The following is a 17,106-nucleotide window of genomic DNA, read 5'->3' as shown; positions in this document are numbered from 1 at the left end:
TGCAGTAATAGCAGTGGCAATGTAATGATAGGGATGTATCCCCTTCCTAATTTCTAAGACAATGAGGCTGCCTATTTTAAGGAAATCCCTTGCCCAGGGAGAATACAAGTCAGAAAGACTAATAAAAATTAGTTCTTCTCTAGGAAGAGTACTCGGTTATGGCAATGTGTTCCCAAGTTTGTTTTGAACCCCATCCTTTCTTTGTTTGTGATATGCATAGACTTTGCAATTGATTCCCAACATAAATAATCTATGATCCCAGAAAGTAAGTCAGAATTTCCAAAGGGGTTTTATCCTCTATCCCCAGGTTCACAGGTGGCTCTTCGTGCAAACAACTTCCCGTTTTCCGCATGTCAGCATATGTGGAGATAGAAAGGCTTGGTCCTGGCCTTCTTGCCGTTGCCTCATTAACGAACAGCTTGTGCAATCAATACGTGGCTGGCCATGAGACTAGGAGTTTCTTATCTCTGCCTTCGTATGCTCAAACTGTCTTAGAAATATTGATGAGTCTCTCTCCCTTTCTCCCTCCCTCCCTCCCTTCTTCCCTTTCCTTCTGCCTCTCTGCCTATGCCTTTTCTCTCCTCCTTCCCCTGAGCGTCACAATAATTAGTTAGAATGGAGAAGAGGTTTGCCAGCGTGTGATGCTCTCTTAAGCCAAAATGTGGCTTCTGGTTCCTGGCCTTTCCTTCTCATGTCACCCTCAGCTAAAGGTTCCCATTTAAGTGACAGGCCGTTTTAGTAATGGGCTGAGGCTTTGCAGCAATTTGAAGATTTCAGGTAGGATGTCCAATACTGTAAGACATGATAAATGTCCAGTTAGGGATAGAGTTCGAAGTTCCGTAAGGTAAATGGATAGGGTTGAAACGACGGACATTCTTTGTGACAGCGTTTTGGCTCCGTTTAGAATGGTGATGCTCACTCTTTATGGCATGCTTATGAGCTATCCAATTTTTTGCTATTTTTTTCTCATTAATGATTGAGGAAGCATGGTGGCAGGTCGCATGCTCAGGCTAATTTGGCAGACCAACTGAATCAAATAGGCTGTTAGTGAATTATTAGGCCTGCAGGTATGAGTGAATAATTTTGGCTGATACTCATAACTTTCTGATCCGTGCTCTTGCTAGTCTGTGTGGTATGCAGGCAGAAGGGACATAATGACTTCCTCTTTGGGCATGCTAGCTCACTAATACTCCTGGAGCAGGCCACACAGTGTGTCAGGGAGCTGCCTGCGCCCAGCATCAAAGAAGTGGGGGGTGGGGGGAAGCCACTGCATGCTGTTGATTTTCAGGGCAGATGGAAGAGTTAAGAAAAATATAGCTCTCCCCTATCTCTAGGGAAAATCTTATAAGCCAATGGGCTCTGGAAGCAGAGACCTCAGTTTAGGTCCCATCTTCAGCAAAACACTTAAAGTCTGTAAAACTTGCTTCCTCATCTGAATGTTGGATTTAATGAAGACTATCTCTCATGGTTCCTGGAAGAATTTTATGTTAAGTGACTAAAATACATAGGAACCTAAAAATACGCTTATTTTTTTTTTCAGAGAAAGTTCTTGTCATATAAATATGAGGACCTGAGTTCAGATCCCCAGAACCCACATAAAATCTGGTGTATGTCTGTAACCCTGGCACTGGGGGTATAGGATGAATGGGGACAGGAGGATGCCTGGAGCTGCTACCTGGTTAGCCTAGCTGAATGGGTGAGTTCCAGGTTCATCAAGAAGCCCTGTCTCCAAAAAAAAAAAAAAGAGGCGGAGAGTGACTCTGACCTCTGCCTTCACAATCATTGTGCAAATGTGCAAGTGCTCGTGCACACGTGCGCATGCATAGAAGTATGTATGGGGATACGAGCATGCACACACATAAAATGAAACCCAATGAAGAGAAGAACTGAAGAAGAAACGTAAAGTAACAAAGCAACAGCAAAGCTATGGTCATTCCCGTGTGTTAAACGTGACACTGGAAGGACTGTCTAAGATGAACTTCGGAGTTCTTTCACCTGAGCCGTGAGCTAGCTGTAGTTGGCTCCTGCTAACTCAGTGAGAGGAAAGTTTCCATCACCCAGCTGCCCACAGGGCCAGGGGCTTCTCTCTCTAACAGAAGGGCTGTAATTCCCCTAGACTGCAAAGTCCCCAGGTACTGGAGACCCCTATGAACAGCCGACCCCAAAGCCAGGCTGCTTGCTGCTTCTCTCCCAAGCAGCTTCTCTCCCAAGCAGCACACACACACACGCGCGCACACACACACGCACATATGCACACACACACACATGCACACACACGCGCACACACACACACACACCTTTCTATTGTTCCCAGGAGCACACAGCACTGTAGCAGAGGCATGCTTTCTGTCCTGCAGTGGCTTGTCTAGGAGTGTGCCCTGGTCCTGCGGTGGCTTGTCCAGGAGTGTGCCCTAGTTCTGGATCCCTCTTCAGGAATAGTGAGAGGCTCTGAACTCTTCAACTTCCTTTCTCCCTGACTCCGGTTTTGTAGTTTTCCCAAAAGGCACCAGCCCCTCTGCCCGGACCCTGTGACTCTGGGGAATTGGTCTGTAGTCTATTACACAACTGTTTAACTCTCTAGGTTTGTTCCCCCATCAATCTCAGACTGTGTCCTTGAGTTTGACTCCTCTCGTTTATCATTAAATGTTCTCTGCTCAGAGCTCTACTAACCTCGGGCAGGCAAATTAATTAAACACCGTCCCTGCCCCGGAAGGCTCTGACTTCTCTCTTCCTGACACTGTTATTCTATATCTCTAGCAGAAAGGAGTGTGAGCACAATGTGTTTAGTAGAACAGAACATAAATTTGTTCTCAATAGTCTCTGTGTCACCCCCTGATTGAGTATAAATTATGAACCGGGCACCCTACTAGCCACTTGATAAACAATGCTTCAGAAAATCTCACACTAACTTCTGATAAGAGAACTGAAGTTCAGAGAGGTTAAATCACTTGCCCAAGGTCACACAGCTAGTGACTGATGACGAAGAGTTTTGAACCGGGTACAGATCTTGGGATAATAAGTTATCCTGAGTTTTAAGCAACTTGAATAGCCCAGGGGAAATGCAAAGCAGATGAATTGGGCTGGACAGAACACCAGAACAGTCAGACAATTTTTCTCCAGTCGCAAAAACGGTACCCAGGGGCTTGAAAGTCTGCCTGTGCCTCCCGCAAATTATTCATTTATTTTCAAGGAGTGACTTAGTCATTAAGGGAGAAAACAACCTGAACAGCAGCAGAGACACAAATCTCTCTTGGAAGTATCCTTTTCTGCTGGCCATCCGGCATGACACACTCTCCATGTGAACGTCTTTCCACACTCTCTCACATACTTAGCCTTTTCAGGAATTCATGCTGCAGTTCCCCTAAAACAGCCCAAAGAAGAAAAAACAGCTGATTGCTAATTGTCCTTTGAATGTGCTTTCAAATTCCGTTAATGATGTTGCTGTGGTCTAAAGGATTGTGTGGCCCAAAGTCAGCATGTGAAAACACAGTGCTCCCCTTGCAAGCATTCGGAGCTGGGCCCTTGGAAGACAATCCCATCAGGAGCCCACTGTGGGATTAGCGCCTTAAAAAGGAGACCCCAGACAACTATCCTTCCCCTTCCATCTACAAATAAGAATGCAAGAAAACTGCCCTCACCACCCACCAAATTAGCTGGTACTTTGAACTTGGACTTTTCATATTGCAGGATTGCAAATAGCAAGGTTCTGTTGTTTGTAAAGCATCTAGGTTCTGGTGCTGTGTTACAGCAGATCAACCTGATTAGGGCAACTGGCATGGCACAGTAAAGACAAAGATACAAGGACAAGTTAGATGAAATGAACAGTGTGCTGGGTTTCACTTGGAAATAATATTTCATGGAATCTTGTGAGAGTAAACACGTATGCTTAGCTTGGGTTTCTATCATCTGAGTCCATACTGTGTGGTTAGTAATTTTCCCCACGATGAGTCTTCTTGAGAATTTCTCTGGGTTTTGACATTGATGCTGCTGTGTTGAAAGACTTTCTCTACAGTCTCCTGCCACGGAGTTCAACGCCAGGAAAATCTAGGAACTCCTTTTGAACTTCAGTTCTAATGTCACCAGAGATCTGTGGGTAAGTAGCTCAAAGGGGTGTCTGTTTTCATGGACCCGATAAGTAAGGTGTTAAAATGAACTGCCTCTCTGAATTGGAGGAGGGCATCATAGGTCTCTTGTCTTTGAACATGATGATCAAGTCTCCCCTTAAGATATTTACCCAAGTTATGCCCTGTGTCTGGAATGTTCTTTTCCAGCGATTGACATAGTAATAACCCCTCTATACCTGAGCCTCACTTAGTTAAAGGGCCACTTTCTCAGAAAGAAGTCCCTGGCCATTGCATCTTCTCTCTCTCTCTCTCTCTCTCTCTCTCTCTCTCTCTCTCTCTCTCTCTCTCTCGCACACACACACGCACGTTCACACGCACACACACACACACACACACACACACACACACACAAGCTACCCTTAATCCTGCATTACTTTCTGAAATCCAGTGACTATAAATTTCTCTCATTTATTTTCTGTTTACTCTTTCCCATTGTCTCCCACTGGAACATAAACTCCTCAAAAACAAGAGGGATTTAACTCATTTGCCCAAGAGCTAGAAAAGTGCCTGCCACTTAGTGGGAACACCAGAATTATTTGTTTGGTAAACAGAAGAATAAGCTAGGTCCTGTTGAGTCTGGTGTGCAGCCAGTAAGCCACACGACTGAAATCTTCGTATTCATTTACTGTCAAAGACTTAGAAATGTCAAGTTCTGTCAAGGTCACCCATGGACACTGGTTTATATGGTGTGCTCTCTGGCCCCGCTTTTAAAGGCAGACAGTGTCCAATTACTGATTCATTGAACCCTCAGGGGGACTGGCCCTATCATCCAACATACAAGAATATCCTTAGGTTACCTTGGATTCTAAACAAAGGCTATCACTTTCTATGCATGCTGCATTGAGAGAAATTTTGAGAGAGACATTGCTCTCAATGGAGCAGAATGATCCCAGAAGAGAGCCTTTGGAGCCAAAGCTCTGAGGAATTCAGACCCTGACTCCCACATCTTCCAAATTCCACTGCTGACAGAGTGTACACACTTCTTGATTTTTTTTTTTACATATTGCTGCTACATATTGTGAAGTGAGGAAAAGCCTCACTGCAGACAAAGAAACTCTGATTTATGCAGAGCCAGACTGTGTCCTTGGGAGTACCATTACAGACCCTATAGATTCACACATGTGTCAGTGCCTTCCTGTCTACCTCAAGCTCATTTCATAAGGTTATTCACTGATTATATATCTATAGGTAGATAGATAAATAGATAGATAGATGATAGATACATAATAGATAGAGATAGATAGATAGATAGATAGATAGATAGATAGATAGATAGATGATAGAAAGATAGACAGATAGATAAATAGATAGATAGATAGATACATACATACATACATACATACATACATACATACATACACAGATAGATGGATAGATAGATAGACCATAAATTACCCTGAAAAAACTAATACCTGAGTCTGAGACACATTAGAAAATGTCAGTTCATTAGCTCACTTTCTTCAGGACGTCAGAGGAGTTGTGGCTCTAGGCAAGTGACAAGATCCAGAGCAATAACCATGAAATGAACAAAAAAGTTCTCAAAGAGGAAAGAGAAGTGCACTAGAGACTATTGACCTATTCCAATGTCATCCTAAGTTCACAGTGGTCATTGGATAACATTGCCCTATGTGGCTCCCCCTGTCCCCAAACAGACCAGTCAGCCCACAGTCATTTTTGAGCTGGCAGCCAGCACGGCTCCTCACTGAAGACTTCTGCATGCAGGCTGCCAGTAGAACAGATTTTCAATGGCCTCTGTCTGTGGGATATTGCTATCTATTCAGGGATAAATTTCCAAGCAGGGCAAGGTAATGATTCCCATTAATGTTGATATTATTCATGCAGCTAAAATCCACATGCCCCCAGCTAAAACATCCCCCCGTAGAGGCTGCAGCCCTTATCTGCACAGAAATCCTTCATTACAGGTAGGTAATGTGTTTGCTCTGTACAGGAGCCTGATGCACTGTAATAGTTTCCTTTCTTGTGCCTGTGAATCCTCTGCAACACCAGGGGACTTTTATGTGTCTGTTTAATCACTAAGCCCAGACTTCCACCTTGGAGCATCCTGCTCCTGGGGCAGATGTCAGGAATGGGTACTCTCAAGCACGATTCAAAGAAAGTATAATCCCTTGCAAATAATATCCCACATAAAACAGCACTTTGCCCACTCAACACTGCTGCCATTTTGAACCAGATAACTGTTGTGCATAAGAGAGAGGGCTTTCTTGTATATTGAGTTGTTTAGCAACATAACTGGAGTCTGCCCATAGAGACAGTAGCTTATTCTTCTAGTTCTTATAATTGAAAATGTCTATACACCTTTTCAAATGTCCCAGAGCAGGCTGAGGCCACAGGATGCAGCTGAACTGCCTCTAATTGAGAACCAGTTGCATAAAACAGGAAAAGAAAACAGAAAAATATTCCCTTGTTTCCAAAAATCCAAAATATTAATCAGACTCTAACCATAAACAAACCCACACGGATAACGAGAAATTATCAGAAGGATAGCAGACATGGTCTCTAATTACTGAGAAGTCAGGGAATGAGTTCAGGTTTTACCACTTCTAAGCTGAATAATTTAAGAATTCTTCAGTTAGAAGGACCGCTATAGATTAGTTGAGACACCTTCTCTTGCCCAGTGAAACAGATGAAATTCAGAACCAAATATGGAAACTTATTTCTGAAACATCTCACATAAAAACAATAGGCCCTGAATTAGAATTCAGGTTGCCATAGCCCAAACTGTGAGTATATTGTTGCTTTCATTTACTAAAACATATATATGTTTCCAGTTCATTTATTATAAATAGATATTTGGATTTGACTAAATATAAAATGCTAAGCTCAAGCCCGAGAAAACCATACCCACATTAAAAAGAAAGAAATTTCATTTCTCAATATTTTTCAATAATACAATGGAGATCACTTGCTGAGGACCTTCTATGCATGCCTGACTGAGCATTAGAATCTATCCTGTCATGAAACTGCTATAATTATCTATGAGGGGAGCACTGTTACCTCACTGGTAATGTTGGTATATATAATTATGTACTGTGGCCTACAGGATTGTTATGGAGACAAAGCTTAGTATGTTAACTAGAAAAATGTCAAGAGTATTCCAGAAATGCATGTTTCCTAGAGTAGAGAAAACAGTCGCCAGTCCTTGCTGACAGTAAAGAACCATCTCTCATTGGCCAAGGCACATGATAGGTGGTCAAAGATAGCTACTGTCACCTCCTCAGAAAGCCTCCAAACTGCATACCAAAAGGAGTATTCCCTCCTTTCCAATTTGCCACATCATTTATTGGTCTGAATATTACTTACTAGCATCTGAAATGCCTTTCCTGCTTGCTAGTTTATGAGCTGTCTCCCTCCAATGCAATGCTAAGCCAAGACACTTGGTTTGCCAGTCTAAATGCCCCAAAGAGTAGCTTCTCATTATTCAACTCCTATAGACTAAAACTTGTAGAATCAGTACAAGAATGAGTAAGTTTGAGTTCAGATCCCTATACATATAAGAACATACATACATGCTTATCCTATCACTCCTAAAAACTAGTGTAGTTGTTTAAATAAATAGATAGATAGATAGATAGATAGATAGATAGATAGATAGATAGATAGATAGATAGATAGGATGGACCCTAAAGACTCATGTGTTTGAATACTCTGGTAGAACTCTTTGGGAAAGGTTAGGATGTACAGCCATGATGGAGAAGGTGTATCTCTGAGGATGGGATTTGAGCTTTTAAAAGAATCACATCATTTCCACTGTGCCTGTCTGCCTCCTTTTGGGGGATCAAGATGTGAGCTCTCAGCTATTCCTATGACCATGCCTTTGCTCTGCCATCATTGACCCAATCCTCTGAAACCATAAGCCCAAATCCAACATTTTCTTCTCAAGCAGTCTTTTTCATGGTGTCTCATCAAAGTGATAGAAAAGTAACTAAAACATATAGCAATGCCCACAAATTCAGTAGCACCCCAGTTTTGGGACTGTGGATCATGGAAGCCTTGGAATTTGATTCTTGAGCCCAATATGCCCAGTACACCTTGTGCACCTTGTCATGTCTTTGATGATGAGCAGATCGAATGCCCCAATTCCTACCATTATGATTTGATTCCTTGCTGTCTTTCTTTTCTGTTGCCATAACAAAATACTTTAAAATAGAACCTAATAAAGAAAAAGCTAACTGAGATGAAACTACTGCAAGTCTAAGAGCCTGGAAATGGTATCTGCTTAGTTTCTAATAAGGACCTTATATGGAAGGTCACATGCTCTGGCAATAAAGAAAATAAAGGAAAGATGAGAAAGGAAACTTGCTGTTGTAACAATCAACTCTGCAAAATAACAATCATGCTCTAAAGAAGCACTTCTGCCATTAGATAATTGGATCTCAACATGTAGAAGAATGCAAATAGATCTATATCTATCACGATGCACAGAACTCAAGTCTAAATGGATCAAAGACCTAAACATAAAGCCAGCCACACTGAACTTTATAAAAGAGAAAGTGGGAAGTACACTTGAATGCATTGGCATAGGAAACCACTTCCTAAATATAACCCCAGCAGCATAGACACTTAGAAAAACAATTAATAAATGGGACCTCCTGGAACTGAAAAGCTTCTGTAAAGCAAAGGACATGGTCAACAAGACAAACGACAGCCTGCAGAATGGGAAAAGATCTTCACTAACCCCACACCAAACAGAGGTCTGATCTCCAAAACATACAAAGAACTCAAGAAATTGGTCATCAAAAGAATAAATAATCCAATAAAAAATACAGTAAAGACCTAAACAGAGAACTTTCAACAGAGGAACCTAAAATGGCTGAAAGACATTTAATAAAATGTTCAACATCCTTAGTCATCAGAGAAATGCAAATCAAAACAACTCTGAATTCCATCTTACACTTGTAAGAATGACCAAGATATAAAACACTGATGACAACTTATGCTGCAGAGGTTGTGGGGTAAAGGAAACACTTCTGCATTGCTGGTGGGAATGCAAGCTGGTATAACCCCTTTGGATGTCAGTGTAGTGATTTCTCAGAAAATTAGGAAACAACCTTCTTCAAGACCCAGTAATACCACTTTGGGGTATATATCCAAAGGATGCTCAATTATGCCACAAGGACATGTGCTCAACTGTGTTCATAGCACCATTGTCATAGCCAGAACCTGGAAACAATCTAAATGCCCGTCAACCAAACAATGGATAAGGAAAAAGTGGTACATTTACACAATGGAATACTACACAGCAGAAAAAAATAACAACATCTTGAATTTTGCAGGAAAATGGATGGAGCTAGAAAACATTATATTGAGTGAGGTAACCCAGACACAGAAAGACAATTATCACATGTACTCATTCATATGAGGTTTTAAAACATAAAGCAAAGAAAACCAGCCTACAAATCACAATCCCAGAGAACTTAGAAAACAAGGACACTAAGAGAGACTTACATAGATCTAATCTACATGGGAAGTATAAAAAGACAAGATCTCCTGAGTAAATTGAGAGCATGAGGATCTTGGGGGAGGGTTGAAAGGGGATGGAGAGGCAGGGAGGGGAGCAGAGAAAAATGTAGAGCTCAATAAAAATCAATAAAATACTGCCATTAGTTCTTTAAGGGGTTCCCATGTTATTTTAATGGTATTACTACTTCTACTTCAGAGCACCATAATGCTGGAAGACCGGTCCTTAACTTGAGTTTTAACAGGGATAATCCATACTGAAACAATAGCATATGGAGCCCAAACTACAGCATTCTTTCTTATTGTCTGAAGTTTCTGTCCTGCCCCATTCCCACCGTCATTAGGTCCCAAAGAATCACACAGAAGTCTATATTAATTATAAACTGATTGGCCCATTAGCTCAGGCTTTTTATTAACTTTTATAACTTTATTAGCCCGTTATTCTAGTATATGTTAGCCACATGGCTCAGTACCTTTTTCAGTGGGGCAGGTCACATCTTCCTTCTTCTGTGTCTGGGCAGGACTGGGGAGCAATGGGCTTCCTCCTTCCCAGAATTCTCCTGTTCTCATTGACCTGCCTCTACTTTAATGGTGTAGGAGTTCCTTCTGTTTGTGTTTTGCTTTCATTGGATAATGAATAAATAAACTGCCTTGGCCTAGTTGATAGACAGAACTTAGGTAGGCAGAGAAGACAGAACTGAATTCTGGGAGAAAGAAAGCAGAGGGAAAGAGCCACCATTCTGAATCTTTCCTGGTAAGCCATGACCTCATGGTGATATACAGATTAATAGAAATGGGTTAAGTCAAGATGTGAGAGTTAGCCAATAAGAGGCTAGAGTTAATGGGCCAGGCAGTAATTTGATTAATACAGTTTCTGTGTGTGATTATTTCGGGAGTTAGCTAGCTGGGTGGCCGGAACAAAAAGCAGACCCTCCTCCACCACCACTTTCTAAAACAGAATTGCATCAGAAACAGTTTAATAAACACTTACAGAATGCCTGTAGTATCTGAATCATTTTTGTATCTATTCAAAATCATATTTGTATTGAATCTATTTTGTATAAGCAAAATAGACACTGCACTAGAAAGGGTTCTTAAACAAACAGAATTCAACAGGCTAGCTGTAGATATAAGAAGTTTCTCATAGGACCTGGATTGAGAAACTATAGGAAGAATGGATACTCAACACTTGGTCTTTGTCATCTGGAGAACTAATAATACTGCTGGTGGAATTCTATTCAACTCCCAAGTCTTGGAAGACAGTGGGGAGAAGAAGGACGTAATGAAAATCTTACTGAGTACAAAATCCCAAGAACCAGAGTTATCCAAGCTGGAAAGCAAAGAATGCCTCAGCTCCCACAAAGAAAGAGCTCAACACCCTCTCTCCTACCTTTTCAGCCTTCTCAAACCTTCATTGTGTTGGGTGACACACATTGATCGCATTGATAAGAACCATATGCTTTGATTGGGTCCCTCTGTCAAACACAGACCTTTTCTGGAAAGATCCTCACAGTCACACCCAGAGATAACATAGCTGTCTAGGAATACCCTAGTCCAATCAAGTCAGCATGTAAACCTCACCACTACACAGATACTGTGACACATATCAAATGGGATGTTTGACCAAGTTACCTGTCCATGGTTATCCTGCTTCTTATATGACTAAAAACGTTAGCTCAGAAAACATCCACTCCAACTAGTTGCCCACCTAAGTGACACATTTGAACTTGAGCCTCAACCTGGCTCAGTGCCTAAGTGCTATACAAACCCCTATATTCTACACGACCCTACGGCTAATTTTCTTCATCTATACTAAAAGGATAATATTATATACCTCATAGATTTCCTGTTATGAATGAAAGAGTGCCCGAGTGAATGGGCAGATTGGTGGATGTAAAATGCTCAGTAAGCATTAAGTTTGACCCAGTAAGAAAGATGTCTTGTTGCTGTGCTTGTTCTTATTGCCTGGTTAGAAATAGCTCTCAAGAGGATCTGGAGGACCTGGGTACCCTTCATCAATACCTCTTTGAAGGATGAGGAAAATGTCCTGGACTGGTCTCCATAAAGGTCTCTTTCTCTCTGCCTGACAGTTAAAGCTGCTTTCTCGAAGTGCCCTGGTCCCCGTGGACCCCTTACTTACCAGCAGAATCTGCTGCCTCCCTCCTGTGCTCTGATCCCTCCCACTCCCATCTGCACCTATTAGCAGGGAGCAGATTGCTGGAGACCCAGGAGAGCACCTTGAGGCTGGGAGTGCCATGCCAGGAATAGGGAGCCTTCGCAGACTGTGCAGGTAATGGGGTCGAAAATGAAGATGTATTAGGGAAAGAGGAATTACAGGTCTGCTGATTAAGTGATGAAGTGAATGGAAATGAAAAACGCGGCATAAATTATTAAGGAAACGTTATCAGCTCCTGGCAAAGGCAGCCGATGGAGGAGGCAGGAATCAGCAAAGGTTGGACAATGAACCAGCACGCGTTACTTCAGGTCCTGCTATGACACAAAGATGAGGAATTTTACTCTGCTTTCCATATTCGTTAAGGGTTTCTATATTTTCAAAGATGTCTTTAGTTCCTCAGCTATATGGCTCTGCTCACTGAATAAACACTATAAGAAATGACTTGAGATTAACATAAAAATGCACATGTGCCTCTAATCAGAATAATTGAGCTGAAATATTCAGATATGCCATTTGGATTCTAGACAGTAAATTTCAAATAGCAATTCAGAGAGCTGACCTCGGAAGGCTTTCCTAAGCAGCTTGCTTCGGAAGACGCTGTTCTCTGAGAACACTGCCGGGAAACAAGCCGGTTCGGAGAGGAGAAAGGGGTGAAGGAGGTGGTGTGAAATTTTGCCCCTGCAGAACAGCCTTGAGGAAGTTTTGAGCATGTTCACCAATCGATACAGTTTTCATTAAGGTGCTGTAATAGTGTATGCCCGTCTTCCGTGCCCATCCACAGGCACATGATTGAACTGAATCCTCTGTCTTTTCCCTTCTCCCCCAACTCACCTAGGTTATTTACCAGGGGAAAGGTTTTGTGGCGAAGAGGGAGGCAGGGTTAGCAAACATCATGTAAGATATAATTACAAAGAAAAGCAGACAATGGAGAGACCTCTTCACCCTGAGAGTTAGTAACTTCCATGCTCAGGGCATCATGCCCAGTTGGCCCAGTACAGTTCCCAGTAAAATGGCCTGTTTCCTCTTCTGTTCAAAGATTACAAGAGTGATCCTGTCCATCAATTCCCTTGTCCTTGAACTAAGCAAGAGTCCCAAATTCCACAAGATAACAAGCTAGTACTTGAGTTTTGGGACGCCTCCATTGGCCTCCTGATACATAGCCAAACACTTTATTTGAATATCCCTGGGAACTGCAAACTCACTGCCCAGCCTGCCACTTTTGAACAACTCTTTCTAGTCGCATACACAGGTAGAGGTGGCAATTCATGGAAATGAGCCATCATGTACCAAATCAATTAATGTCATTAAGTCAAGGCTAAAGACTCCTAACGAGCCAAAACACTAACGAACACTCAATACACTGCTGTACAGCCTACAGCCTTTCCCAAACCTTCTTGCATGCAGGGCTAGCAGCTATATTTGTTCAAAGAAGGATCAGTACAATGGAAGAGAATTCAGCTCCCTCCTGTCCGGCCAGATTTGGAACAATAAACAGTAGCAAAAGAAAGATAAAATTATTCATAAAACAAAAGAAAGTCTTGTGTCTGCCTACATTAGATTATGGTTGGGAATCTGAAACTTGCCTTTGTGGGGTTTTGTTCGTGTTTCCTTGGATAAAAGCCATTTTTTTATCCTAGTGACAGAGGTAATATATTTTCACTATAGAAAATCCCCAAAACATGATAAAGCACACAAAATGAAATAAAAATCAGCCACAGGCTCACACCCCACAGATGCATGTGTCGTTTCGGCATGCATCCTTCCAAGAACTTCCGGTGTTTTGATTGGTTTTTTTTCCATAATTGGATTATATTTTTCCAAGTGTTTTATAATTTTGTTTTATATAGCAATCTATAATTTTTACAAGTCGTTAACTATCTTATCGTATTCCTTAATAGCTGTTATATGCACTGCATAAATGCAATAAGAGTATTTTATTCTCTCATGGATAAGCTCTGTGATGGTCAGCTTTAACTGTCTCCTTTACACAATCTAGAATCACACGAGAAAAGAGAACCAATGAGGGATTTTCCGTGAGGCAGGTTTGTGTGCAGCTGTGTTAATTAAGTCAACTGTTTTTGGGGAAAACACAGCACACTGTGAGGTGTACCATTCCCTAGGCAGGAAGTCCGGAACAGCTTTGAGCAGAGAAACGAAGCTGAACACAAGAAAGCAAGCAAGCAGTAAGCCAGGATGCATGCGCTCCCTTCTCTCTGCTCTTGACTGTGAACCAAGCTCCTCTCACAGTCACATTCCCACGATTGACTAAAACTCGGAATTGTGTGCTAACATAAACCCTATATTCTAGAAGTTGTTTTTGTCACAATATCCTTACCACAATGACAGAAATGGAACGTAGGACAGACACTTGGGCTATCTACAGCACTACATCATTGACATGCAATGTTGAAGTGCTACCTATGCTGAGACCACACAAGAAAAGCTCATAGAGTTTCCTAGGGGAAGACAATACTGAATAGTATTTTCCATAAGTCAAGAAAGCCTACACTATAGTCCTCAAAATAGGCCAACATGGTCTTAACCACATTTCTCTCCATTGTTCATAGCTTTAGGCCAGTTTCTTTCTGAATTTTTAAATCCTGACCACCCTTTCCTTGGAGCATTAAAAAAAAAATCATCATGAAATCTGTCATGGCCCCTTTAACACATGGATTATTTTGAAAACTTCATGGTCATTTTACAGCCCAAAAGTCTCATTCTCAAGAATTTAAGAACCATATTTTAGAACAACAAGTATCAAGGAAGACAGAATCCCTACCTATTGGTTTCTGCAGGTCATAGGAGAATAGCCGCAGTAAGTATTATGACTCAAGTTATCAAACCACAACTGGCATGAGACCATGGGGGTTCTTTTTCCTTATATGTGGTGCCAATCAGAAAACTCCGATGACCTCCCATTCCTCCATCCTATTCTCGAAAACCCTCAGCCTTTATGTCTATAGAATTAAAGTCAGACTGCTTCCTGGCCCGTCATCCATATTTCTAGAGTCTTGATGGAAGTTCCCCCTGACTATTTAACTTGATCTAGCACATTTTTTTTTTGCTTTAACACACTGAAAGTCTTAATGGATTTCAATTTTTGTTATGCAGGTGAGAAGAGAAATGACTAAGAGAGAAGTACTCAAGCCAGGAATCCAGAACTGATATCAGTCACTTTTTCTTCTCTGAATTTTAATGTGCTACATTGATATGAAAGGTCAAGTGGTTTAATTACACTATTGAGGACCATGTTGGTGAATGGCTGCCTCCTCTACGGCTTCTTCATCTAGGAAATGGAACTAATGACCTACAGGTTCATTGTGAAGGTTAAGTGAGCTAGAAAATGAGAAGTATTTGCTCCTGGCCCAAGAAGACCTCCGCTCTTAACAAGCTATTCTTTGTTAATATGGAAGCGCACGGGTCTGAGAGTCAGGGAAGACTGGTAACAAATTGATCACGTGCAGATTGATTGACCCCGGTAATGAACTTATATCCGTAGACACTATCTAAACATTTAAATAGCAGACACAAAGGTAAAGTTCTCCTTGGTCCTTTGGTACGCAGAGTTTATGATGACCTTTGAAGGTTTGGACCGATTGTCCAAACTCAAACATGGATTGAAAGGGTGCTTTGAAGGAATTTTCCTGGTATTGACTAACATCCTAAAGCATCTAACAAAAATGCAGTGATTTTCTAGATGGGCTAAGGGAATCATATATACCCTGTATTTATTTATTCTCTCTCTCTCTCTCTCTCTCTCTCTCTCTCTCTCTCTCTCTCTCTCTACCAGATGGACACACAGGAATCAGGAGTGCCAGATGTTGAAGTCATGATGTCTTCCTTAATCAATCTCCTACCTTTTTAAATTTTCACTAGCCTTCGAACTGTTTTGAAATTTTATGGAGAATGTCCTGAACACTTACAATGTGTTTTGACCCAATCCACTACCCCATTCACTCTCCTCCAATTATTCCTCTCCCCACTATTCTTTTGACTGAGTCCTCTTAGTGTTTCCTGTATGTGCACGTGTATATATGATCATCTACTAGAGTACAGGCAGCCTTTCAGAACCCAAATCCCTGAAGAAAACTGACTCTTCCACAACCATCAATTTCCAATGGTTCCTCCACCAGGGACTTCATTAGCTTCTTCCCCAGCCATGCCGGGATTTAGGGCGGCTTGTGCAGGTCTTCCACATGGAGCCACAGCCGCTGTGAGTTCCTGTGTGCCCCTGTGCTGTCACATCCAGCAAGTACTGTCTCACTATAGACATCTCTGCTGCGCGTTTTTACAGCTGCTCTCCCCCTTCTTCTGTGACGCCCGCTAAACTTTTCAAAGAGAGAATGGAACATAAATGCCCCCATTTTCTTCTCTGTAATAATTCAGAGACCCACAACTGGTCACCTTCTATCTTTGAGACGTGGTCTCAAAACTAGAAACTAGACCTTTCAGTTAGACTGATTATCTCCACCTCCCAGCAGGGGGAGAGCTCATATGCACTGCTGTGCCTGGCCTTTACATGGATGCTAGACATCTGAACTCAGGCCCCAGGAAACATTTTACCCACTGAGTTGTCTCCCTAGCCCCACGCAGGCCCCTTAAAGGCAGGAAGGCTTTTCTGGTTGACTCCAGGAGTCATAGTCAAAGAGATGCCAGATATGAGAGTTCAACACAGCTGATGCATTTGAAGATGGAGAAGGCTACATGTAAAGAACCTAGGAGCAGCCTGCAGGAGCTGACAGTCAGTCCTGCTCAGAATCCAACACAGAACCTACTCCTCTGCCTCAAGGAGACTGCCGCCTAGCAAGTCAGATTCTTCGAACCACCTGAATGAACTTAAAGTGGATTCTTCACCATACAAATCAGCAGCAAGTACTTTGCTCTGAGATTTATAAAACTCCAAACAACGAAGCTAACAGGCTCACCCCAATTTCTGACCTACACAGCTGTGAGGTGTACAGCCATTGCACTGGTGGTAATTTGTTATACATCGATAGTAAACTTAGACAGACCTTTTATGATACAAACGGGTATTGTTTTACCTCATCTTCCCACACTGTAAACCATCAACCAATGTCAAATACACAAACAACTACCCACCTCAATTCCTTCTTGTGTCCACATACTCTAGCCCAAAGTCAACGCGTGACATGGTTCCCAAAGAACCCCCTTGGCTACCTGGAAAGACATGCTGGTTAAAAGTCTAAGAGGCTCAAGAGCCCCTTTGGAAACAGACTTGCTTTTCAGGCCTCAGCACCAATACACTAAAGAGACCAGGCTCTTTTTCAGAAATTGAGAAAAGTAGGCAAGTCCATTTGGACCTTTTTA

The sequence above is a fragment of the Alexandromys fortis genome, unplaced genomic scaffold (genome assembly GCF_014885135.2).
Source record: "Alexandromys fortis isolate MF-2015 unplaced genomic scaffold, M_Fortis_MF-2015_v1.1 scaffold_0, whole genome shotgun sequence".
Lineage (NCBI taxonomy): Eukaryota > Metazoa > Chordata > Mammalia > Rodentia > Cricetidae > Alexandromys > Alexandromys fortis.
Note: the sequence above shows the minus strand (reverse complement) of the source record.